Source organism: Rhamphochromis sp. 'chilingali' (assembly GCF_963969265.1).
Source record: "Rhamphochromis sp. 'chilingali' genome assembly, chromosome: 8".
In the NCBI taxonomy this organism is placed as follows: Eukaryota; Metazoa; Chordata; class Actinopteri; order Cichliformes; family Cichlidae; genus Rhamphochromis; species Rhamphochromis sp. 'chilingali'.
Genome location: NC_137935.1, coordinates 2,953,780 through 2,979,649, shown reverse-complemented (window position 1 = coordinate 2,979,649; position 25,870 = coordinate 2,953,780). Strand labels below are relative to the sequence as shown.

Here is a 25,870-nt window from a genome sequence, read left to right as displayed (position 1 = left end):
TTTTATTGTCACATCACTTATTCTAAACACACTAATTAGTTAAACTGCAGGAATGTCTTAAGGATACAAAGACCTGGACTACATCTAATTTTCTGCTTCTAAATTCAAATAAAACTGAGATTCCTCGGCCCTAAAAATCTTAGAAATATGGTATCTAACCAGATTCTTACTCTGGGTGGCATTACCTTGGCCTCCAGTAACGCTGTGAGGAACCTTGGTGTCATTTTTGACCAGGTCATGTCCTTTGACGCACATATTAACCCTTTAAGACCTGCCATAGAACCAAGTCCGCCAGAGCTTATATTATATTTTTACATGGTGTGGAGCCATTTTTGGGAGCATTTCAAGTTGCTATACATCAATACAACAATTATAGCCCAGATTTTAATAATATGTATTCATTAAGTGCATAGTAATTACATAAATTGCAAAAAAGTGCAATAAACTACAAAAAAATTGAAAATCGTTTTTGCTTTTTTAACATATATTTCTAGTTAGAGAAATTTAAGAGGCTTATCCCTCAAAACTGTAAATACAAAAAAGTTGCACAAAATAGTTTCCCACCACAGGAAATTTATTTTAAGTGTCTTCATAGTTTTATTTTTGAAATACACCAATTTTTATATACTGCAGGAAAAACGAAAATAATATTATAGTGCAAATTTGCAAAAAAACAGCATATGCATCAAAATAAACTATTTCCAGCAGTGCAATATGAGTCCTAAGCATCCCAGAAACGACACAGAAAGTCATAAAGTCAAACATAACTTTTAAAAACACCAGTATAGGCTCATAAGGCCCTGATGGTAAAAAAAAAACTAAATTTCTGCGAAAATGACATCACTTCCGGTTTTGGGCAGGTAATGGCGGACATGCAAAAGTTCGCGCTGACGTCTATTCCAACGTAGGAAGTGTTATGAACAGCTGATCGGATCGGCAAAGCGTGTTTCTGGAATATTATGTTTTTGTTGCTGCAAGTGCTTTTTATGCAGTTTTTGCAAAGCTATATGTGGAAGGAAACCGTGACCTAGTACAAGCTGATGGCATAAGATGTAAGTACAACTCCTCCGGTTTCATATGCAAAAAAAATTATTGCGCCAGCTTATGTGGTTGTAGAGCTACCGGGATTTATAAATAGTTACGCAAAACAGAGCGTGCCCGCTCCGACCGGCTCTAAAGGATTAAACAAATATGTAAGACTGCGTTCTTCCATTTGTGCAACATCTCTAAAGTTAGAAATATGCTGTCTCAGAGTGACGCTGAAAAACTAAGTTCATGCATTTATTACTTCCAGGCTGGACGACTGTAATTCATTATTATCAGGAAGTCCTAAAAACTCACTGAAAAGCCTTCAGCTGATCCAAAATGCTGCAGCAAGAGTACTGACAGGGACTAGAAAGAGAGAGCAGATTTCTCCTGTTTTGGCTTCCCTTCATTGGCTTCCTGTTAAATCCAGAATTGAATTCAAAATCCTGCTCCTCACATACAAGGTCTTAAATAATCAGGCCCCATCTTATCTCAATGACCTTGTAGTACCATATCACCCTATTAGAGCACTTCGCTCTCGCTCTGCAGGCCCCTCCATGAGCCTGGTTCTGCCGGAGGTTTCTTCCTGTTAAAAGGGAGTTTTTCTTTCCCACTGTCGCCAAAGTGCTTGCTCATAGGGCGTCATATGATCGTTGGGTTTTCTCTGTTTTTTTGTATAATTGTAGAGTCTTTACCTCACAATATAAAGTGCCTTGAAGCAATCTATTGTTGTGATTTGGTGCCCCTATAAAGAAAACTTAATTGAACCTGGACCTTGTACTACAAACTTCAACATACCCAACCAGATGATTGGATCAGTGGTAGGTGGTAAAACACATCATAACACATAATTCTGTGACATCTCTCTGTGCTGCAGAGTAATGTAGTATTAAACGTGCACGCTTTAAAAGCTGTGGTCATAATAACTGGTAAAGACTACATTCATAGAGTTCAGCATATTTAAAGCTTGGAAAAAAGGCAGCAAAAAGTTGATCTGGGAAAGACAAAGACTTGAGACACTGCCGAAAAACTTAAGACCTTCATTGCATCATATGGATCTTGCGCTGTTTAATCTGGAGCAGGTTAGGTTTATAGCACAAATGACTAAGTCAATACAGCTCCGTAACAAGAGAATCACCTTCATAGTACTCCACAAAAACACAACCCTCGTATGTTTTTAACACAGCACTGTTGGGGATCTGAAACTGGCCTTGGAAATATACATTTATCACATTCATGTGAACACAGATATGATGACACAAAGGAAAATACTGTGAACCTCTTGGGGAGGTGGTGGTATTTCACAATGATCTGACAGCTGCAAAGACAGAATGATGAGGGCCAAAGAAAGGCAGGCAGAGAGACGTAATAAGGGTGGTAGAAGTGAGAAAGACTCCAGAGGTTGTGTGACAGAATAGTCAACAGACATTGTGTGAGTTTGTATAGCTAGTGTGGCAGGATAATTGGTGTCAAAGTCCAGCTGAAGAGCCTGTCAATGCTGGGCTCTGCAGCCTGGCCCACTGTCTCTGGGAACAAAGGGACCAACAAAGGTGGAATATTTTTGTTTTTTGGAAACAATTTTAAACTGACCCTGTCGGAGGGCAGGGACTATTTTGTTGCTCTATGAAACAATGATTTTGAATTATTGCCTTTGACCTGTGATGTCTCACAAAGGTCACCGTTAACTCTCTAATGCACGCTCGCACTTCACCATCATTCACAACAACCACCTTACTCAACATGTTATGCTTCCACATTATGCAAATGATTAGTGCCATTGCATAACTGGATTCATTAAAAAACTAAAAGAAGAAACAAAAAAGGGCCCCAAAAGCACTGATTAAGACAACAAACCAGGAAGTCCAGATTATCTGTAATCATTTTCTATTTTTATCTCACAAAGTGGATTAAAGACAATGGGGTTCAGGTCCCCCGTCTCCTTAAATAAGGGGGATTGCTGAAACAGTCCTGTTTCAGCAAGAGTTTTACAAAAGTGACCGTTTAGTGGCAGAAGTTATTTTGTGTTAATCTGAAGAAGTTATTGTTCACTTGATGAAAGGATAAAATCAGATTTCAAACAAACAGAAAGGGCCAAAGGTCGAGTTCACTGTGATGTAAACAGAAGAGGAGACTGTGACAGTATTTACATTTGGTTGGTTACTAAGCCGATTAATAGGATCTTTTATTCACATGTTTGTCTTCATATGAGTCTGAATAGACATGGGTGTGAACTGTAACTTGACTGGTTGGCGTATGACCACAAGGTGAAAATTCAGTCCAAGGAGTTGCTGATCCACAGTCAACTCACTGATTGGTTCAATGCTTTGTTAAAGTCTTTAAACATAAAACATAACTTTGGAGAAGTGAAGGGTTTTTTCTTTTTTCTTCTATATTTTTTTCACCCAGAGACGTGAACACACCATCTGCCGCACGTGTGTCTGAAGACAGGCGTGCTGCACACGGGGATTGGTTTCGGTTTGAACAGACTTCAAAGACCACACAACAAACTTAAAGGAGTTAAATCTATTGGAATTCATTCAAGAGAACAGTGCTGGGACTGTCTTACTGGAACTCAATCAGAAATCTTATGGATGGAGAATATTTAAGGTTTGAAGTTTTCTTTTGAGTTTTTTGGGGGAAAAACACTTCAGTTGAAAATGTGGTCTGCTGATGTTTTGCAGCTCAAGGGGAAAAGTCTAAGAGAAAACTTGACTGTTCCAATTAAAAACATTAATAACCATACCAACCTTTTAATGCCATAAAGTAACGCACAGAAACTTTAAAATCCATGGACACCAGCTTTCATTCATTTTTCTTTTGTGTTTATGCAAAAACAGCATATATGCTATGAGAAAGTACTGCGCTCTGTCCACGTGCTCATGGACCTCAAAGAAACCCTGCATGGAACTGGATCGAGCTGGTCTGGTTGCTTGTTTGGTATCAGGCTCAGTTGTCGCCAGTCTTTTGGGTTCTCTCCTTGTTTGTAATTGTTCCCCCATGATAGACAATCATACATAACAAAGGACTTCTGAACTGTGAGTGCACATTTGAAGTTAATCACATCAACATATGTCTATGTTCAACAACCAGGTGGCCTCAGATTCCTCCTGTATAACCAGCCTGGTGTTGGACTACAACGTCATCTTTTACTTATCATTTCTTCTTTTAAAAAACAAACATAATACTGATCAACTTCCATAATCCCAGTCATGTCAAAACTCATATCTGTTAAAATAGTAACAGATTCCTTTCAGTATCTATAAGATTCTTCCATAAAGGCCTCCATGAATAAATGAACTTCTCCAGGGCACCGTAGCTAAACACAGCACTCACATATTGTGGCAATGAAGCATCATATGATCCATCTGTTTAACTCCCTCCCTGTAGTCCCACTAAGCAAGCTAACAGTGAATTAATTGTTTCTCTTTCTCCACTGCTCCCTCTTTAATAAAGATGTTTAAGTCCAAATGGTTTCCCTCTTGCGTTTGCATCAGGGCTTGTTTTTCAGTTACTGTTTGCTTCTTTGCTTACATATTGACCACAAGAGATCATTAACTGTGAAGTGTTAATGTCACTGATGTGCAAGTTTAAAACCTAGTAGCATAAAAATGAACAAAACATTATGGCAGAGCTCATATAAAAAGACAACAAGATTCCTGCAAAGTCATTTTCTTACGTAGCTACAATTTTTACATAAACTTGCGGTTTACTGCATAAATCCTCCACTGCCTCCAGCATCACCACTACTGTAGGGTAGTGTGTGAAAGGCTCCCCCACCCATCAAACACAGATTCTGGGATCAGAATAGAGAAAAAAATGTATTAATCTTCAATTATTATCATATTTCTGGTATTCAGGGCATTCTCCAAAACAAACAACGTGAGTTGAGAAGCTCACTGTTATCTTTTGTGTTGATCATGTGCGTTTCTCTGGCAGAAATCACCAAATCACAACATTTGGAGGATGTTCAACTATTAAGCAGAAATAAAGGCAGCACTTAAGCACTTTCTTATGTTTTCTTCATTTGTTCTTTATCTGTGCTTTTAATTCTGTTACAGTACAAAAGCATGAAGTGTTTATACAGACACATGGAATTATTAAAAAGTGGGGAAATTTGCAAACATCATTTCCTTTAACTTTAAGAGTATCCTGACAGAAACAGGAAATACTGTTGACAGATCAACATGTGCAGTGCACTACCGAGGCAACAAACAGCTGGTATAAACCATCCAGCAATGTTAACGACTCCTACAAGCCCTCCCTACTCCAACTCGTGCAACTCTGACCATCTTCCATTGTTTCTGATGGCCGCACACAGAGCTGTGCAGAAACAACAACTCCAGGACTGTTTTGAACAAACACAATGGGAACTGTGTGCTCAGCAAGCTGCACAGAGCACACAGGAATATACATCCACTGTTCTTCTTACAGGTGCTACTATCTGAACAATCATGGACAAAAAGATAAAATCCATCCCAAATACCGAAACATGGATGAACAAAGAGGTGAAATCCCTTCACAAAGCATAACTCTGAGATCCCCACAGCCTGCAGTGTTACCAGGTCAAGTAAAAAAAAAAAAATCTATCTCCAGGAAGTGTGTGGAGGATCACTTTAACAGCAATGATACCAGGGGCATGTGGAAAAGCATCACAGCCATTAACTGACCACAAAGGCACAACACTTTGGCCAAAAAAGTCAGCACTTTTGTTGCCCACTTTCACTCCAGTAACCACACTCCACTTACGAAGATAACAACCACAGAGCATGCCGAGTCTCCCACACTAAACTCTGCAAGGCCAGGCCATGGAAAACTGCTGGACCAGATGGAGATCCAGGACTAAAATCTGTGTATCTTTAACTTATTCCTATCTGTGGAAACGGTCCATGCATGCCTCAAGTCAGCCATCGATGCTTCAGTGCCAGAGAAAGCAAACTGAAAGTGAAAGACTGGTCCTCTCCCACATCGAGGCCAATATCCTTACCTCTCTGCAATCACATCACAGGATACCATCCCTCTCTCCATACAGCCCTGACTCATCAAGAGGAATGGGTCACATATGTTAGGATACTATTTGTAGACAGTAGCTCTGCCTTTAATACTGCTCACCCACAGACTGCACCAGTTGGATCTCAGCTCACCAGTATATGTAACTGGATCCTCAGTTTCTTGTCAAAGCATCATCACGGTTTGGCACCAGTTTCTCTTCAATCAATGATGAATTAGTCTACAGAGTGGAGGTGCAAAATGTGGTGAGATGGTGCCCAGTGAACAACCACTCCCTGAACACAGAGAGTTGGTCACCAGGGACTGGAAGGAGTGTGTACCAACCTTCTTGATGACTCACATCTCTGTTCAGTACATAGGCACTATCAGACTACACACAGTCAAGTACTATAGGGGGATGTATAGAGTAAAACAAAGTAAAACGCATGCAGGACACTTTTGCACGGCTGATATAAAAAGAAGATCTGTTGAAAAGAGCAGAGGGGAAGGTAAACTTAAAAACTCAGCAATAAAGAGATGATTAATCACCTCGCTCAGTCTTTTTATTTAAAGGTAAAATAGCTGTGTTTAAGTTCGGGCTGTTTATTGGAGGTGCATGTTTGTTGTCATCTAAGACCCAGGATGATAAATATGCAGCTATCATACATGTTGGATCAGGCAGCTGATGGTTAAAAATCCTTTTTAAAGAAGTTTAAAGTTTAAAAAAAGTAAATTAACAATCTGATTATTTGACTGTGGAGCATTTCTGCATTTACTGCAACAACAACACAGCCAAAACTGTCTCCTGTTATGTGGACAGGAGAACACAAACAGTAGTTTGACTGCAGATTTATGAGAATTGCATTCATAAAATCATATTACTGGCCCTGCACAATAGAGATATATTGGAGAGTACTTCAATTTCATGTTTGTCTAATTTACTACATTTCAACATGGAGATGGAGAAAGCTTTATCTTTCCTTTAAAGACAAATTAAAGATGGATTATTAATAGCACTCTAAATAGTTCATGCTCATGTTCATCACAATGAATCAAAGTTTGACCAGGCCTTTAAAATCTGCAGTGGTCCTCAAGTCTGACTCAGATATTTCAAATAGCTTCCATGTGGAGTTCACATAGTTGTCAAATTTAGCCCTACATGTTCCCAGGCAGCAGGGGCAATAGCTCATAATCACATCAATCACATGCACAACAGCAGGGCCATATGTGCACAGATGTGTCTGACATGCTTGAGCTGGTGTGTAAATGTATCATCTAAACACGCAGAAGCATCACGCTGTGCTGATATTCTCATTAAATCTGAATTTTCCAAAATTCCTCAACAAGTCTGGAGCCTGCATTTGAACTGATAACAAATGTAAAATAAAAAAAAACTACCCTGATGTGTTGGACTTCTGTTTAACTGCAAAACAATAGAGAAGAGATAAGAATATAATGTGTGTAAAATGTACATGACCTGAATATAATTCAATTAGCCTTTAAAATGTCTCTGAGCTATAAAATCATTTCAGTGCCATTAGAGTAAAAATCACACAGCGACGTCATTGGTTATCTCCCTCTGGTGACTGATTGTATGTCTACTCCTGATTGTTCGGCCACTTTTTATCAATTTGAACCCGTTTCTCTCTCCACTCTGAAGCGTCTAATTGATAAATTGAACAATACTAACTGTGTACATGATGCTCTCCCATCCCGTATTGTTAAGGATTGTTTCAGTGTAATTGGACCTTGTTTATTGTCCATATTGAACTTCTCCTTGCTTTCTGGCTATGTACCTTCAGCTCTCAAGCATGCCATAATCCAACCTGTTCTAAAAAAAAAGGAACCTTGAGCTTAGTGATTTTGCCAATTTTAGGCCAATTTCTAAGCTTCCCTTTCTGGCTAAAATACTTGAGAAGGTGGTTCTGCTCCAACTGCAGACCTACCTTGATGAGAATAATATAAATGATAAATTTCAATCGGCCTTCAAACAACATCACAGCACAGAATCAGCATTGCTTCGTGTTTTCAATGATCTCCTACTAATGGCTGACAACGGACGCCCCTCAGTCTTAGTGCTTTTGGATCTATCATCGGCATTTGACATGGTTGACCATAATATCTTATTAGCGAGACTTGAGCACACTGTAGGCATCAAGGGCGCTGCCCTGGATTGGTTTAAATCCTATCTCTCCAATCGGCTCTCTACGGTACATCTGGCTACATCCTCTTCCTCGGCTGTACCTGTTTGCTGTGGTGTCCCCCAGGGATCTGTGCTGGGCCCTACCCTTTTCTCATTATACTTGCTTCCTTTAAGTGCCATCTTTGAGAAATACCATATTGCTTATCACTATTATGCAGATGATATCCAGCTCTATTTTGAGCTAAACGACGATCTTGCTCTGTCTCTGAATAGCCTCCGAGAATGCATGTCTGAGGCCAAGAAGTGGTTGTTGTCGAATTCTCTTATCCTTAATGAGAAGAAAACCGAGATTATGATTTTTGGTAGTAATGCCCTTCGTGCCAAACTCCGGGATGCCTTTGGTTTTCTTAGTTGTTCTCTCTCTGATACTGTCAGGAATCTGGGTGTCTTATTTGACAGCTCCTTTTCATTTGACAAACATGTGTCTGCTGTTGTCAGATCTAGTTTTTACCAGCTTCGTCTTATCTCTAAGGCTAGGCGCTATATCCCGCATAAAGATCTCGAAAAGCTCATCCACGTCTTTGTAACGTCGAGGCTAGACTATTGTAATTCACTTTATTGTGGTCTCCACTCTTCCCTTTTACAGAGATTACAGACAGTTCAGAATGCTGCAGCTCACATTCTAACTAAAACCAGCAAGTTTGCCCACATTACTCCTGTCCTTGCCGATCTGCACTGGTTGCCTGTCAAATATCGTATTCAACTTAAAATTTTGTTGTTTACTTTTAAAATTACTAACAACACTGCACCCAGCTACCTTAAGGACCTTTTAAACCCTTATGCTCCTGCTAGGGCTTTAAGGTCATCGTCACAGTTACTGCTGGCTCAGCCCAGATCTCGACTTAAGACTAGAGGTGATCGATCGTTTGCTCTTGTCGCACCTGTGCTGTGGAACAATCTCCCGATTGGCATCCGGGCATCTGATTCTATTCATTCTTTTAAATCACAGCTTAAAACATATCTTTTTAAACTTGCCTTCTCCACCTTTTAATTGCTGGTTTGTTTGTTTGTTTGTTTGTTTGGTTGCTGTGACCTATTGACCTCTTGTATTAATTCCCTCCTATCTTTCTATTGGTGTCTTTTATTATGGTGGTACAGCTTTTATCTTGCTATTACCCATGTGCTATAGTCATTCTTATTGGTAGCTTTTATCTATGAACATAACTCGTTATTTTTATTTATCCGTTATCAATGTTTGAACCTTTTATTGTTTTATGTAAAGCACTTTGGTATGCCCAAGGCTTTTAAATGTGCTCTATAAATAAAGATTGTTGTTGTTGTTGTTATCTTTTGATCGGAATCAGAATCAGAAAGACTTTATTTATCCCCAAGAGGCAATTAACATGGATTTGTTTCAAATATATGAGCAGGACTCTAGATCTGAGTAGGTGATGTGAATTGTTCTGTTTATGCAACAGATCTGAGAGTTACAACAATGTATGGTAGTGAATCATGTATAATCATGAACAGTTTGCATGTTATTGCCAGCGTCACTCCTTTCAGTCATAAACTGATATTACACTGATGGCTCTGCACTGCCATTTAATCGCTGACTTGCACCAAAGCCCCTTTGAAGATGGCAGCTGGCTGCAGCCGACCTCCATCTTCACACAAACCATTTCAAAGACAACAAAACTGCAAATTCATTGCACACCAATAATTTTGACAGTTGTGTTATGGTAATAAGTCTGTGTTACTTTACATAACATTTTCTGTTATTTATGACCATTTGATAAACAAACATCCACTTATGCTTAAGCAAATTAACCCTTATTTAAATGCTTAAAAATATTTATATTCCAATCTTGATGAGTTTCCTTTATGGGAAAATTCACCATCAGATCGGTGATGAAGCATAATCAGAGCTAAAGTGGCTCAGCTGCTTAAACAGCCCTTAAGTGACAGATTACAGCTTCATTAATTAGCTTATTAAAACTGCATCAGTTGTTTGCAAAGGAAATCCTTTATGCGTCGTATCTGTGGTTTGATTGGGCCCCACAGCAGATGCCGCAGAGTGGATGCAGTTTCACATAGAAGCCACTATGATCAGATCGAGGGCTGTCTCACTCCTGCAGCCTGTCCTACTTGTAGATGTTGTCCACTCTGACCTGATGGTGCACGGTCGCTCATACTGGCCTGTCAATGGTTGACATTATACAGTATGTGCGTGGGTGTGCAAGCATTTGGATTGGGATTTTTTGAAGGGGGGTTTTTGTGAAAATGTTTGCTATAAAGTCCATCTAATGAGTAGCTGCCACATGTGATCTCAAAATGCTTCTTTTGCATTACTCTCAAACACTCATCTCCTCAGTAAGTGCTGACATGTCTTTTCTTTCTCCTCCAGTTTGCTGCTCCATACTTTCTATGTGTTTTGTTTTGTTTTATTTGAACGGACCCAGGGTCTGTCCACAGGAACAAGGTCAAAGGAGGGAGAGTCTCCTTCCTGTGCTGGTGACAAAAAATAAGTTGCGATTGAAAAAAAAAGCTTTCAAACTGACCTTTCTGTCATCTGCTTCCACTGTCAGTCCTTTCTGACACCTGAAACAAGAACAAGAAGTTCAGAATTAGTTTATTATCACTTTATCAGGTACGGCAGCAATGTTGTGATCGATACTTCAAACCCACGGAGCAGAAGCACATTGACATATCAAGCTGCACATACACATAGAATAGCAGATCCATTTACTGTTGCTCCTTTCAGTAGATTAATGAAAACATCACAAGGCTTAAACACATTTGATTATTTACTGTGATTCCTCATGAACCGATTTTTTTATTGACAAATTTTCCAGCTGATGCAAAGATCTTTCGGCTGTAAGAGCAGCACTCAAGCTGTGGTCTAAACAAATTAAAGCGGGCGTCTTACCCCCATTCCTATTATATTTTTATTATGGCAGTTAGCGAGAAGGAAGGGCAGAAGAGGGAGCTGACACGCAGAGGAAGTCATGAGTCAGATTTGATGTTGCGAGAATATAGTTGAACCCACTGAGTCATCACGACACCAATTCTCATTTCATCTTTTAGCATTTGTTGCCAAACTGCATCTCTTCACAATAAAGAAACGGAGCAACTCAGAGGCAAATGGATTCATTTTAAAGACGCAGAGGCGGCTGACAAATGGAAGTCATCATGCAGGAGAAGGAATGAATGTTGGCAAAAACAGCAGAATAAATTACAGGGACGAGTTTTGTTCCATCTACACGTCTGCCTATCTGACAGATGACTTATAAACACTGGAAAAGTGAGGGCATGAGAGATGGAGTGTGATTCAGGGAGACATGGAGCAAAGAGGCTGCGACAGAAGCAATTCAAAAAATGAGCAAAAATAGATTGATCAGTCAGCTTTAACTACAGAGCTTCTTGTCTCCACTTCTTTTCTCCATTTTGTCTTCTTTCTTGTGCCATCTTCTTTCACTCCCCCATCATTCTTCCTTCAATTGTCCCATTTCCTCGTCTCTCAGATTTACTTCCCAGTTCTGTATCTTTCCTTTCCTCTTGCTAACTTATTTCAATGGAAATCTCATCAGACAGTGTAGATTATCAAAAGCCTTCTTGGGGTGTCTGCTTCTGAATGAAATTGGACTACTTGAGTTATAAAACGCAGCCAGCTACTTTGATCTCAAGATAGCATCGCTAACGTCACAGAGTGCTCGACATTTGCGTGTGTGTTTTGGTACTTATGAGATCTTTTTGCAAGAACAGAAAATGCACAAGAGAGATGAGGTTGGAGATGGGGACATTTTGGGATTTGATTTAAACTAAGTTGGGTAAAGAATGGATAAAGCATTTAGCAGACAAGTGTATTAATAATGGAGCCTGGCTGGAGGGCCTCGAGGTACAAAGACAGGGAAAGTTGGTCTTTTTGTTTGTTGTTTTTTTTGATCATGGGGTTAAAGCTAAGGCTTCCAGGTGTTTGACTGCAGAAGTAATTCAGCCTCATTTTGAGGTAACACCCACTGCCATTAATCAGGATGGCAAACACAAACAGTAGGTAAATTGTTGGTGACCCTCCCGAGTGTTTTTTTATCATCTTATAATTGAGCAATAACCAAGGTTATTATCATTAACGAAAACGAACGAAATAACGAAAACTAGAAGTGAAAAAACATTTTCGTTAACGGAAATAAAAATAAAAACAAAAAAAGGAAAACTAACTAAAACTGTAATGAGTGTCCACAAAACTAACTAAAATTAACTGAATTTATAGCAAAATGTGTTTAGTTTTCGTTGATGTGTGCGTGTCCTACAATAGTCAAGGGTGAAAATGAAGTTTAGTTTCCAGATTTTTTCTTGCTGTCTCATTATGCCAGCAGGTGGCAGCACGTTAGTCGAGTCGTCTGTGTTGTTGCTCCGCCCACGCGCAGAATCATGTCAGGAAAAGTCAGGAGAAAGCGCCAGAGTCCAATTTGGGATTACTTTGAATATGACTGTGTTTTGGATAAAGCAAGTGTCTTGTAGTGGAAAGAGACAAATTATGAGGGACATTTCTAAAGGGAAAAAAATCCCACAAACCTTAAAGTGCACTTGAAAAGCTCACACAAGAAGGCTAACCTAGATTACCTTGAGAAGGTAAGGGAGCACACTCAACCCTCATCCCCAGAAAACAGAAGCTAACCCCAGGCAAGGCAGCGTGATGCATCCCGAGACAGCAGGACAGGGACATCTACACAACTGTGTGAGTCAATTGCCTTCACAAAGTTTATCAATTCACTTGAACCAAAATTATGAACACCCGGTGCTGCAAGAGTTAATAGTCTCATTGGGGCCAAGATATACATTTTATAGTTGCCTGGTATCAATGGTTGTTCATCTGCCTTTATTTATTTATTTATTTAAAGAACCCATAGGTGGGAATGTGAGTTATCTGTCTCTGCGTGTTAGCCCTGCGACAGACAGGCGACCTGTGCAGGGTGCAGGGTATGGTAGCTGGAATAGCAACATACCCAAGGATGAGCAGAAGAGCATGACTGATATGATGAAACTGGGATTTTGTTACACTTAATTATTGCAAACACAACTAAACCTATAACTGAAACTAATCAAAACTAAACTGAAACTAAGGATTTTCAAAAAACTAAAAACTAAACTAAACTAGCAAACAATTGGTAAAAACTAATTAAAACTGATATAAAATTGAAAATCTGAAGTCAAAACTAAATAAAAATAAAAACTAATGAAAATTGCAAAACTATTAAAACCCTGGCAATAACATAACAGAAAAACAGCTGCTGTTAAAATAAAACCAAGACACAATAAACTTTATTAAAGCCAACGAGTTCAACGTATAAATAACAGGAATGTATTTGTACTAACACTGAGATCGATTTTAGAGTTTAAATACTGGTGAATGCTGCCATGCCCATGAAAATGACAACAACTACACATTCCAGTGGCTCAGACACAAGCTAGCCTCCAGAGACAATAACCAACTGTGGCCACCAGGTGGCAGTACTTTACAGGCTGGATGCAAACAATCAACTTCCTTTATGGGATGTAAGCTTTCAGTTTGGCATGTTTTAATTGACACATATTTCCCAGAGTAAGTATTGCTTGCTCTGCTCAGATGAATATTTTTGTTTTACTTACTTAAACAATTCAACTTTACAATATGCCTTTCTGAGATTTGGAGAAGTACCGCCTATATAAGGTCCATCAAAGTTTTTCTTTACTTGGAGAGTAGCAGTTATTTGGCAAAACATTTGACCTTGATTGATTTCAGGTCATAACCCTGTCCAAGTTGACATCATGGCACCATTTTCTTGTGTCATAACTAAAGTGAAAGTGTCCCAAGCAACACAGATCCGGCTACGGAGCATGGCTGGATATTCTAGTGTAGTCTTTGATGTGCTCCTTTGGTGGTCCCGGGTGGCAGGGGGAGGGTTCCTTACTGCCTGGAGCCCTGCATGGGTCCCTGATCTCGGCTCACACCTGCAGCCTCTCTCTTTCTCCTGCTGGGATGAGTGTGCCGATATCGAGATGTGTGGCCTTAGGTCTTGGGTACTCCTGGGGGCTGCGCATGGCCCGGTTCTCGTGGATCCATCTCTATCTGCCTTTGACTCCTGGTTAGTGTTACTGTAGCTTCTCAATTTCAAGTACATTTCATGACAAAGACACACACACATTTGACACTCTCTGTCTCTCTTTCTTTTTCATACTCAGACACACACACACACACACACACACACACACACACACACACACACACACACACACACACACACACCAGAAGAAGCATTTCCAATTTTTTTTGTTGCAGTTGGCGATACAGTGTGCATTTCTATTTGTACTGTATCCTTTTATTACATCTTCCCCTATTATCCCTACCTTTTTTTCTCCTTTCCTTCCTGTCCTGCCTTAGACATTGTCATACTGTATACCACATATAATGTAATAACTGAAATAACACAAATGGAAATGAAGAAATAAGCGGATAAAAGAAAGACACAAACAAGAGGAGCTAACAGAGAATTTAAAGAACTGATCTTGGAAAAGCGAGACATGTTTGGCACAACAAGCGCATTAAGATCATAAGTCTGATTGCAAAAGCTGCCAGGCAGGACAGAATTAAAAACACACACAAAAAAGACACAGATTAGGCTGAAATCTGTTTACATGTTGCACAAAATGTGTTTCTAGTAGCATCCACCACCAGCTACTATATTTTGTGCCTTAATACAGAAAAAATAACAGATTCCTTACAAACACACTTGGTGCCCGAAGCGCTGCAGATGTCACCAGGTCAGGGCCCTCACATTAAACTTCAGAGTGGACCAGGGCCAAGCCTGTGCATTGTTGTGAAGGAAGCATGGCTATGGTTGTCTAATACAATTATCTGTGGACCTTCTACACAACCCATACAGCCCATATTCTATTAAATCTTCCTCTGTGTGGTGTCATTACTGCTGAGGCCCTTTTAAAGACTATGGCTAAAAAGGAAGGCTCTGAAAAGTTCAAGCACACTTTGATGCTAAGTAGCTGAGCTGGAGGAGATATGAGTTCAAGGGAGGACTAATAGAAAATTATTGTGTGGTTTTCCTTTTAAATAGAAAAGTTGCTATATGGGCTAATGGCATGCAGCACGGAAAGTTTTTATGCTGATGATGGTGTATAGTTTCAAGTATAAGTAAAGAAGTAAACAAGAGAAGTGCTGAGACATGAATGTATTAGCATTTGAACCAACAGACAGGCAGGCAGGCCCAAGCGCACACACACACACACACACACACACACACACACACACACACACACACACACACACACACACACACACACGTGTGCTTCTTATATTGTAAACAAATTACGAAGTGTGCGTGTGCTACATGTACAACCACCAACACTGACAATAAACCCGTGCAGCTCAGAAGCTGGGCATTGAACCCCTGACTCTACCACCATTATTACATTTACATCTGTGAAAAATGTTTCTAAGTTTTAAAACTTCATTAGTTGCATTACTCGTTTGTATTAAACAAAATGTAATTAGAATATCATATTGCTACTATTACTAGTCCCACTTAAAGTATGTTATGTGTTAAGTAATAAATAATTTGGTTCTAACACACAAAGCAGTGAGTAGAAAAACAGCAAATAGCTTGCATACTGTCACTGAAATGCCCAGAAGATGGGCTTCAAAGTGTCTATCAAACCTAATGCCAGTGTATTCCTACTGTACTGTTCATCCAGGTTAAATAATGAGAACCACTGGTGAAAAAAACATTGGTTGGGATTTTAAATGTAAAAAAACATATTCTTGGATGTAAAATTGAATTATGACAACCCTAAAAGCGGGAAATGCCATGATGGACCAACAGTTGGCCATGTTGGCCACATCTAACTTAACATGCTATGATTCTTACAAGTAGTTCGGGTTTAGATGTTCAGTGGTTAAGAGAAGACAAAACCTCATAAGCAAAAGGGGCTTTTTCAGGTGTGCGTTGTAAATGTAAAAAAGAACCTTTAACTGCAGGACCCTGTGAGAAAAGCACATAACAGGAATCAGGTATTCAAATCTGCCTTCAGGTGATGTTAAAATATACATCATCCAGATACAAAAGAACTTAGACTCAAACTGACTGAAAGTCAGGTTACTACTAGTACTGAAGGAGAACCACTAACAAAAAATAACTGCACTCATTAACGTGCTTACAGTGACCAAACACGTTTGGTTTCAAGGAAGTTGCACAGGTTGTGCGAGCCGTCTCCATCAGTCTCAAACAGATTGCAAATGGTTGGAAATTGATTGCCATCTAATTTATAAATCCACACAGATCGCCTGCCAACTCATCTGCTTCTTCAAATAATAACACATAGAAATGAGAGTTACTGAGACTTGAGGCAGGCAATGTACTGTAAATCGCACTAAATATGTTCCCAAAAAACACATCTTTTTTGATGCTGATACACTATGTGTGTGACAGTTGCTGCTAGCACTGTTTATTTGTTTGGAATGAGAGGAGAGAGATGCTATGAGAATGAGTGTGTAATTGGCACAGCTGGATGGCTCAAAGCTGTGAGCAGAGTGCCAAGACTTTGGCTCTGTCCACTCTACATATTCCTGCTCCATAATAATACTGAGATTATCAAACAGAGCAGAACTGAACTAATGTTAATGAAGGAAGGAGTGTGTTTATAGGGTCAAATGGTGGACTCTCCACCATTTGACCCTATAACTAAAGAAGCTTCTCGGGTGAGAGGTGAAACGTCTTCAAGCAATTTAAAGAGGTCCAGACGCTTTTCTTTCCAAGCTCCTCAGACTATGATGACCTGGATGACTGAGAACCTTCACAGACTCTCACCTGTCTTTTTCTCAGTAGTGTGCATAGCTGTTGTGACTTGGCTCAATATAAATAAAATCAAACTGAACTGAAATTGAACAGACACAGCAACATTCATGTTGCTTTTTTTTCTTGTATTTACTTCGATAGCTGCTGTTACATATGTCAGGCAAAATTCAGCCATTAATAAGACTGTGTTAATGTGTTACGTTAATGACTGAGTGTTAAATTAATATACACAATATTCACACACACCATTTCCTCTTCAGACATTCAAATTCAAATGTAACAGCATACATTATCATGTGTTTATGAGTTAAATCACCCATCCACTTAGCACTGCCTTTAAATATTGCCGCGCAAGTTCAATAGTAAATAATCTGAAATGATGTCGACATGCCAAAGCTCAGTTTAAAGAATTACAATTATACTATTATACTACAATATAGTAGCATAATGTACGAACAAAACAACCAGCTTTGAGATTTATTTCTGCCTTCCTGAAGCGCGTCAGCTTCTCTGTGTTTTTTTTTTTTAAACCCAAATGTTTGAAGCACGTGATTTACCCAAATCAACAACAAACTTTCCGAGATTCTGTTCTGAGACACTTTGCATGAAGTACGGCTCATGAAGTTCTAACTGTGATCAAATGAGTTAATGATGGCTGGGGTTGATCTTTTGCTGCTCCTCTCTGTCACCACATTATAGCAGCTGCACCATCATTTGCAAAGCCAACAAACCATATGTGTAACATTCCTCCATCATATCTGGGCTTTCTAACTGCAGGATGTGAGACAGCACCTCAAGTGCAACTCTAATTTAATTCACACACTGCAGAAAAACCCAGAGTGATGCGTGGATTTATGCACATTACACCGTAACAGTATCTCTGTTAACACACGGCTGGCTCAGGATCTGAAAGTAATGGTTTATGTTCGTCTACATATCGTTCAGATCAGCTGTTAGACACAGATTTCAGGTTCTGAAAGGGTGAATAGTTATAATCTCAGTTCTCAGGACCACACAGGGTCGAGCTTTATAACAGTTAACAGCAATACAGTCGTGAACAGATTGTAAGTGTCAACTCAATCAGGCTGAAAAAAAAAACCCTGATACACAGACTCTGTCTTATTGCTGTTTTGTTGCCTTCTTGACGCATCAAAGTCAGTTTAAAGACAGTAAATGACAGAATTGTCCTGTTAAGTGACCGTTTCAAAGGCGAGACAATCGCACCCCCAAACACCGTCCATACCCTCTCAGGGAATGCTTTCGCTAATGAAGGGTACATAAATCCTTCTTAAAGACCCGCATAATATGACATGGGGCCACAACTGTGAGTCATTACTATTATCATCCTGTCACAGCAGCCAGTCTCTGTACAGAGCTGGAGCTCGTGAACCCCCCCGATCTTCACTGTGCCTCTCCAGCTGATTATCTTTGCTTGGATAAAGCAGGAAAAGCACACAGATTAGTCCTTCAAATGAAGCTGTTAATACAAACCTGTATGTCCACACCGATCATAGGTGTGGACTGTGCACACTAACCGTCTATAATCTGTTGTTAATTCCATACTTGAGGTTGTAAAATGTTGTAAAATATTAACAAGACAAGGTGATAAAAACCTGTGATATGGCTACTTTGTGACATCATAAAGGTGAATGCTGCAAACAGCTGCCTGCTTGTCTGTACTCTCATGCCACCCTGCACTGCTCACTGCACGTTACACTCTGAATATACTGAGACGCTTTATTGCCATCTGCCACTTACTTTACTTTTAGTATGCTACTTTGATTCCTTTCCTTTTTTTGTAATTGAGCTGTTTTACATTATGGAGCCGTTGCCAGATTGTTTTATTTAGATTTGTTTCCCTAACGAGCGACTTTATTTTTATTTTGATACCGTTTCATTTTATTAAGCTATTTTCTACTTGAGTAACTTCACTTTATTAAGCTATTTAGTTTTGTCATATTCTTGTTTCATTGAGATGCTTTACTTTATGAACCTAATACTTTATTTTGTTGTTGGTTGTGTTACTGTTTTGGCTGCTGTAACAGAGGGGTTTCCCAATATTTTGGATATATATTTGACATCTTTAATGTAAAAATTTACTGATAATTAATCAAATACTTGTTTCCAATACCAATAAAATATATACGCATCTTATATTTCTACAGGAAAGTTTCTTTAAATTACAATGTTTGGCTTATGAAACTTTTTTGGTTATGGTACGAGAAACTGTCTGAGCAGTCCATTACAGCAGCGGTCTCCAACCTTTTTTGCGCCACGGACCGGTACCGGTACCGAAAAAAAGAAAATTTATTCATAACACACGTGAAAAGACCCAGGAAAACAGAGTAAACGATCAAAACGATAACAAAATAACGCTGAAAACCGATAAAAACCCTGAAAACCATACATTTCACACCTGAGCCTCAGCTCTCGCAGCCCGGTATCAAACAACTCACGGACCGGTACCGGTCCGAGGCCCAGGGGTTGGGGACCGCCACATTACAGAAAGTAGCAACAACTGCTAGCAGGGGAAAAGTACTGTAAGATGTAACAAAGGCACTTATTTTTGTTGTACTGCAGTGAAAGTGGCCAGGCATGAATATTCACTGCAGTTATGAAGTTAGCACTGGCACTGACAATGGAACAGGTGGAAGGGGACAGGTGCAGGCTGAACGTGACCACATTAAAAGCTCTGCTTTTAGTGTTTTATTACACAGATTGGTATGAAAACATATTCATTAGAGCCATGATGAATTTCATCTTCGAGCCTGTCTGAACGAACCGTCTCACAATGAGCCGTTGTTTGCAGCTCGTAAATGTAACAAACAACAGAGTAAGAGCCTCCCGAAGCCAGAGTGTGAATGCAGCTGTACTCTGTTCTTCTCCTTATCTGTTTCCATGGCCTCTGCGTCACCTGTGTAAAATACATGCCTTACAGGCTTTCTCTCCATACACGTATCTCCTGCCTTTCTATCGTGCCACATTTCAGCTCTATTCTTCTTTGCATACGTTCCCCTTCTATTCTCTTTTTCTGACCTCCTCCAGAACTCATCCTGCATGGTGGTATATAAAGAGAGCTTGCAAAGTCCCACCACCCCTTTTCTTTTCACATGATTATTTCATCCTAACTTCTCAGTGTATGTACAGTGCTTAAAGTTTTCTGCTATACAGAGGACATAATAGTCCCCCACTGTGGCTACCCTGGAGCTGACCTGCCTGTTGGTGGTATGAATATACCACTTAGAGGCTGTAAACACTGTAATCGACTCGATTATGTGTTTACTACACATTTCTGTTGGTTGCAGAGAAACCCTTAAGCAAACTGAAGAAAGGATCACCTGTCTACTCCGGTACAAACTTCATTCTGAGACAAACAAAAGTAGCGATTTTAAATTTGAAAATGTTAAAATCATAATGAATCTATTGTGTGGATTTGTTGGAGTTTTGTGTATGGCTGGGGCATCATGTTAACTGTTCTAACTAATATTAACAGATCCTTGCAGTATATGTCCTAGCCACTAAAGTATCACAGAGTGAGATGGAGGCAGTTTGAAACTGGATGTGTATGAAGTACCTTTGTAAACTGTATGGGTCTGTAACTGTATTTGTACATGTACGTGTGTTAAGTGGCCCAAAATGACCTAGATCATGTTTGTGAGAGATAAATTGGTTTCCCATTTAGTTTTACATGTTATTGTGACATATGGCATCAGAAAAACAAGCCTGGATGTATGTATGAGACCTGAAGTGTTTTTTACATGTAGCTGCGTGGCACTGTTCACATGGAAGTCCTTTGTGTGCTTAATCCCAAAACATAAGACAGAGATAGAAAGCAGCACTGAGAAGCAATGACTTTGAACCAGAACATAAATATCCAACAAGACAGACCCCACATTGAACCTTTGTCCCAATAATCGGCTGTGGTCGAAGCTAAAGTGAATATATCTGTGAGTATCTCCACAATGACCATACACAGTGTTGCTATTGCATCACTGATAATACATTTTGATGATACTCTATTGCAATTTCTTGCATTCTTTCAGTCTATAAGACACTTCCAGTGAATTATTTCTACATTATAGAACTTAATTTGAAAAATTAATGAAAGCAATACTTAGACTTTTCCATATTTAGGCAGAGGAACAGCACTACAACAAGAGTTGTCAGCAACCTGGACAGGTAGGAACCTGCCGTCTGTTTGCAAGTCGGACTTAACCTGAGAGTACTTGAAATGTTTCATAATTTGTTACTACACAGAAAAAATGTTTGCACACAACTACATCAAGTATGAGAGCTCAAAGTCACTGGAGAACATAAGCCCATGCTGCACGCCATATAAATCAGGAAATACGTCCAATCTAAACTGATCGTTTTTACTCCTTTTGCACTCCCTGTGTCTGCAGCCTGAAAAGCACACGATTGTCTATTCTACCCATGTGTCCACGTAACGCAACCCTCCGCTGCCCTCTCTCCCCTTCCTTTTATCTCTCACAGCAGATTGCTTCTCTTCATCTACTCCCTTTCACTGCATGCCACACCAGCCCACGCTCTCTCTCTCCCTGGCATAAGAAGTCCATTTCAGTGTCTCTCGTCCCCTGTGCTCCCAGACAGTCAGGCTGCTGACACTCACTATGAGCTGCAGCATCCAACCACCGAAGGTACAGCCTGTTAAAGTGAGCGGTGTAGCATGTGTGTGCGTGGGTGAGTGTGTGTGTGTGTGTGTTTGAGGGGAGACAGTAAGTGGTGTGCGTCTTTGTTGGTTGGCCTGAGTACTTTTTGTGTGTGTATGCTTGTGTGTGTGACTCAGGGGATGCGGCACACGCCTTGGGTGTGTTTTGAAAGCACCCATGCATGCGTGAGTCTCTATGTGTGCGTCTTTGTGTGTGTGTGTGTGTGTGTGTGTGTGTGTGTGTGTGTGTGTGTGTGTGTGTGTGTGTGCGCGTGTGCGTGTGTGTGTGTGTGTGCGTGTGTGCCAGATTGATTCTGTGTTGATTTCTGCCATCTCTTCTTCATGAATGATTCAAAGGACTCAAAAAAGGAAATTGTGAGTATGTATGAATGTATTTGTGGAGCTTGTGTGTGTGTGTGTGTGTGTGTGTGTGTTTGATCAGAGAGGTGGCCTGAGGCTGTGGCCAGATCAGATTGAGTTGGCGGTGCAGAGCAGAGAGCAGCGATCAGAAGGAGATGCTCAGCCTTAATCTGATTGTGGCTCCAAAATGCACACTCAACTGGCTGAGAACCACTGAGGAGAAGTCAGGACCACAAACAGCGACACACGCCAACAGACAGTCCACATGCCTAGAATATCAAAATAAAGGTGCACATCAAGACAGTGCATGGGAGTTAAACTCTACCTCTAATGGGTATTAAACGCCAGTTTTACTCCTGACATGAATCTAAACAGCCCGAGCAGATATAAAAACAGAGGGTGGATAAAGCTTTTTATTAACAAATGCTAGTTAAGTGTTAATAAGTCCATAGTTAAGTGTTAATCAGTGTGTATCAGAGGTGTCAAACTCAATTTCATGAAGGGCCACACTGGGACTTGTTAATGCACATCAAGGACCAGACGTGTAGAGTTTATGGATATAACAGTTTAACTGGAAATCGTTCTCACATACAGTTCAGTCCATATTGAAGCCGTCAACGAGCCAGCAAACTAAAGCTGCTTAGTTTAGACACGGCAATAATGCTTCCCACGAGGTGAACCACAATAGAGTTTACTGAGGCCAGACTTGGCTTTTAATAAGTGCATAATTAAATGCCAATAAACACATAATAAATATGTGATAACTGTAATAATGTAACAAAGCTTAGTAGAGGTGTAACAGTGACATAACAGCAGTTAGTTAAACAAATACAGACTTATAAACACACATAAACACTTATAAACACGAGTCCGTTGTGGCCAGTGCGATCCTCTATGCTGTTGCATGCTGGGGGAGCAGGCTGAGGGCAGCAGATGCCAACAGACTTGATAAACTGATCCGTAAGGCCAGTAATGTTGTGGGGATGGAGCTGGACTCCCACAAGGTGGTGTCGGAGAGGCGGATGTTGTCCAAGATAAAGACAATGTTGGATAACACACATATAAAAACACCCAGCACGCCCCTGCGGGCGGTTTATCCTTCAAGCTCGGGTCCTCTACCAGAGGCCTGGGAGCTTGAGGGTCCTGCGCAGTATCTTAGCTGTTCCCAGGACTGCGTTCTTCTGGACAGAGATCTCCGATGTTGTTCCCGGGATCTGCTGGAGCCACTCGCCTAGCTTGGGAGTCACCGCACCTAGTGCTCCGATTACCACGGGGACCACCGTTACCTTCACCCTCCACATCCTCTCGAGCTCTTCTCTGAGCCCTTGGTATTTCTCCAGCTTCTCGTGTTCCTTCTTCCTGATGTTGCTGTCATTCGGAACCGCTACATCGATCACTACGGCCGTCTTCTTCTGTTTGTCTACCACCACTACTTCCGGTTGGTTAGCCACCACCATTTTGTCCGTCTGTATCTGGAAGTCCCACAGGATCTTAGCTCGGTCATTCTCCACCACCCTTGGGGGCATCTCCCATTTTGACCTCGGGACTTCCAGATTATACTCGGCACAGATGTTCCTGTACACTATGCCGGCCACTTGGTTATGGCGTTCCATGTATGCCTTGCCTGCTAGCATCTTGCACCCTGCTGTTATGTGCTGGATTGTCTCTGGGGCATCTTTACACAGCCTGCACCTCTATGGATCTTGTGCTCAGAGCTTGTTCTTGTGCTGCCATGATTAGTGCCTCTGTGCTGTCTTTCAGTCCAGCTTTGTCCAGCCACTGGTAGGATTTCTGGATATCAGCCACCTCCTCTATCTGCCGGTGGTACATACCGTGCAGGGGCCTGTCCTTCCATGATGGTTCCTCGTCTCCCTCCTCTTTCTTGGGTTTCTGCTGCCTGAGGTATTCACTGAGCACTCGGTCAGTTGGGGCCATCTTCCCAATGTATTCTTGGATGTTCCTTGTCTCATCCTGGACTGTGGTGCTGACACTCACCAGTCCCCGGCCCCCTTCCTTCCGCTTAGCGTACAGCCTCAGGGTGCTGGACTTGGGGTGAAACCCTCCATGCATGGTAAGGAGCTTTCTTGTCTTTATGTCAGTGGCTTCTATCTCCTCCTTTGGCCAGCCTATTACCCCAGCAGGGTACCTGATCACGGGCAGGGCGTACGTGTTGATGGCCCGGATCTTGTTCTTACCATTCAGCTGACTCCTCAGGACTTGCCTGACCCTCTGCAGGTACTTGGTGGTTGCAGCTTTTCTAGTGGCCTCTTCATGGTTCCCATTCGCCTGCGGGATCCCCAAGTACTTGTAACTGTCCTCTATGTCTGCAATGTTGCCTTCTGGTAGTTCAATCCCCTCAGTTCTGACTACCTTCCCTCTCTTTGTTACCATCCGACTACACTTCTCCAGTCCGAACGACATTCCAATGTCATTGCTGTATAGCCTGGTAGTGTGGATCAGTGAATCGATGTCTTGTTCACTCTTGGCATACAGCTTGATGTCATCCATGTACAGGAGGTGGCTGACAACTGCTCCGTTCCGTAGTCGGTATCCGTAGCCAGTCTTGTTAATGATCTCACTGAGGGGGTTCAGACCTATGCAGAACAGCAGTGGGGACAGAGCATCTCCTTGGTAGATCCCGCACTTGATGGTGACTTGTGCTATGGGCTTGGAGTTGGCCTCTAGTGTTGTACGCCACATCCCCATTGAGTTCCTGATGAAGGCTCTTAGGGTCCCATTGATCTTGTACAATTCTAGGCATTCCAGTATCCAGCTGTGGGGCATTGAGTCATAGGCCTTCTTGTAATCAATCCAGGCAGTGCACAGGTTGGTCAGTCTGGTCTTGCAGTCTCGGCTGACTGTTCTGTCTACCAGTAGCTGGTGTTTTGCGCCTCTGGTATTCTTGCCAATTCCTTTCTGTGTCCCGCTCATGTATTGACCCATGTGCCTGTTCATCTTAGCCAATATGATGCCTGACAGGAGCTTCCATGTAGTACTGAGGCAGGTTATTGGTCGGTAGTTGGAGGGGACCGCTCCCTTCTTGGGGTCCTTGGGGATCAGGACCGTCCGGCCTTCAGTTAGCCATTCCGGGTGTCTCTCGTTAACTAGCAGCTGGTTCATTTGTGCTGCCAGACGCTCGTGGAGTGCAGTCAGCTTCTTCAGCCAGTAGGCGTGAACCATGTCGGGCCCTGGTGCTGTCCAACTCTTCATACTGGAGACCCTTTCTTGGATATCTGCCACTGTGATGGTTACTAGACCCTGTTCAGGGAGGTCGCTGTGGTCTGCCCTCAGATCCTCTAGCCACTGAGCATTGCTGTTATGGGTTGCATCCTTCTCCCATATGCTCTTCCAGTATTGCTCCGTCTCCAGCCTTGGTGGTGCTGTTCTCTTATTGTTCCCTTGCCACTGAGAGTACACCTTTGCTGGTTCTGTGGAGAACAGCTGGTTTATTCTCCTGCCTTCTATCTCTCTGGTGTACCTCCTCAAGCGGCTGGCCAAGGCTGTGAGTCTTTGCTTGGCAGTTTCCAAGGCCTCAGGTATGGACAGCTTGCTGTATTTCTTAGGCACCTTATTTGTCGCACCTTTCTGCAACTCCGTTAGTTGGCTAACCTCCCTCCGTGCTACTTTGATCTTGCCCTCTAGCCTCCTTCTCCATGGAGGGTACTGCCCCTTGTGGCTGTTCAACTTGTAGCCAAGCATCTCACTGATCACCACTGCCGTATTGTAGATCAGCTTGTTAGTATCGGTAATCGTGGTTGTAGGTATTGCCCGTAGTGCTGCATTAACATCATCTAGCAGACCTTCTGAGGGTACTTCACGTAATCTTGGTAACCGGCTACGGGG

The 25,870-nt window shown here is 41.3% G+C and overlaps 1 protein-coding gene across 1 annotated transcript in view; it reads right to left on the bottom strand.

Moving 5' to 3' along the window:
• The window catches only part of LOC308400768 (leucine-rich repeat and fibronectin type III domain-containing protein 1-like protein), a 437,364-nt gene that overhangs the window by 342,625 nt on the left and 68,869 nt on the right, over positions 1 to 25,870 (bottom strand). Inside the window, exon 2 of the mRNA XM_080888721.1 lies at positions 10,714 to 10,753. The gene's annotated coding sequence lies outside the window, so the exon portion shown is untranslated. The remainder of the gene's footprint in view (positions 1 to 10,713; positions 10,754 to 25,870) is intronic.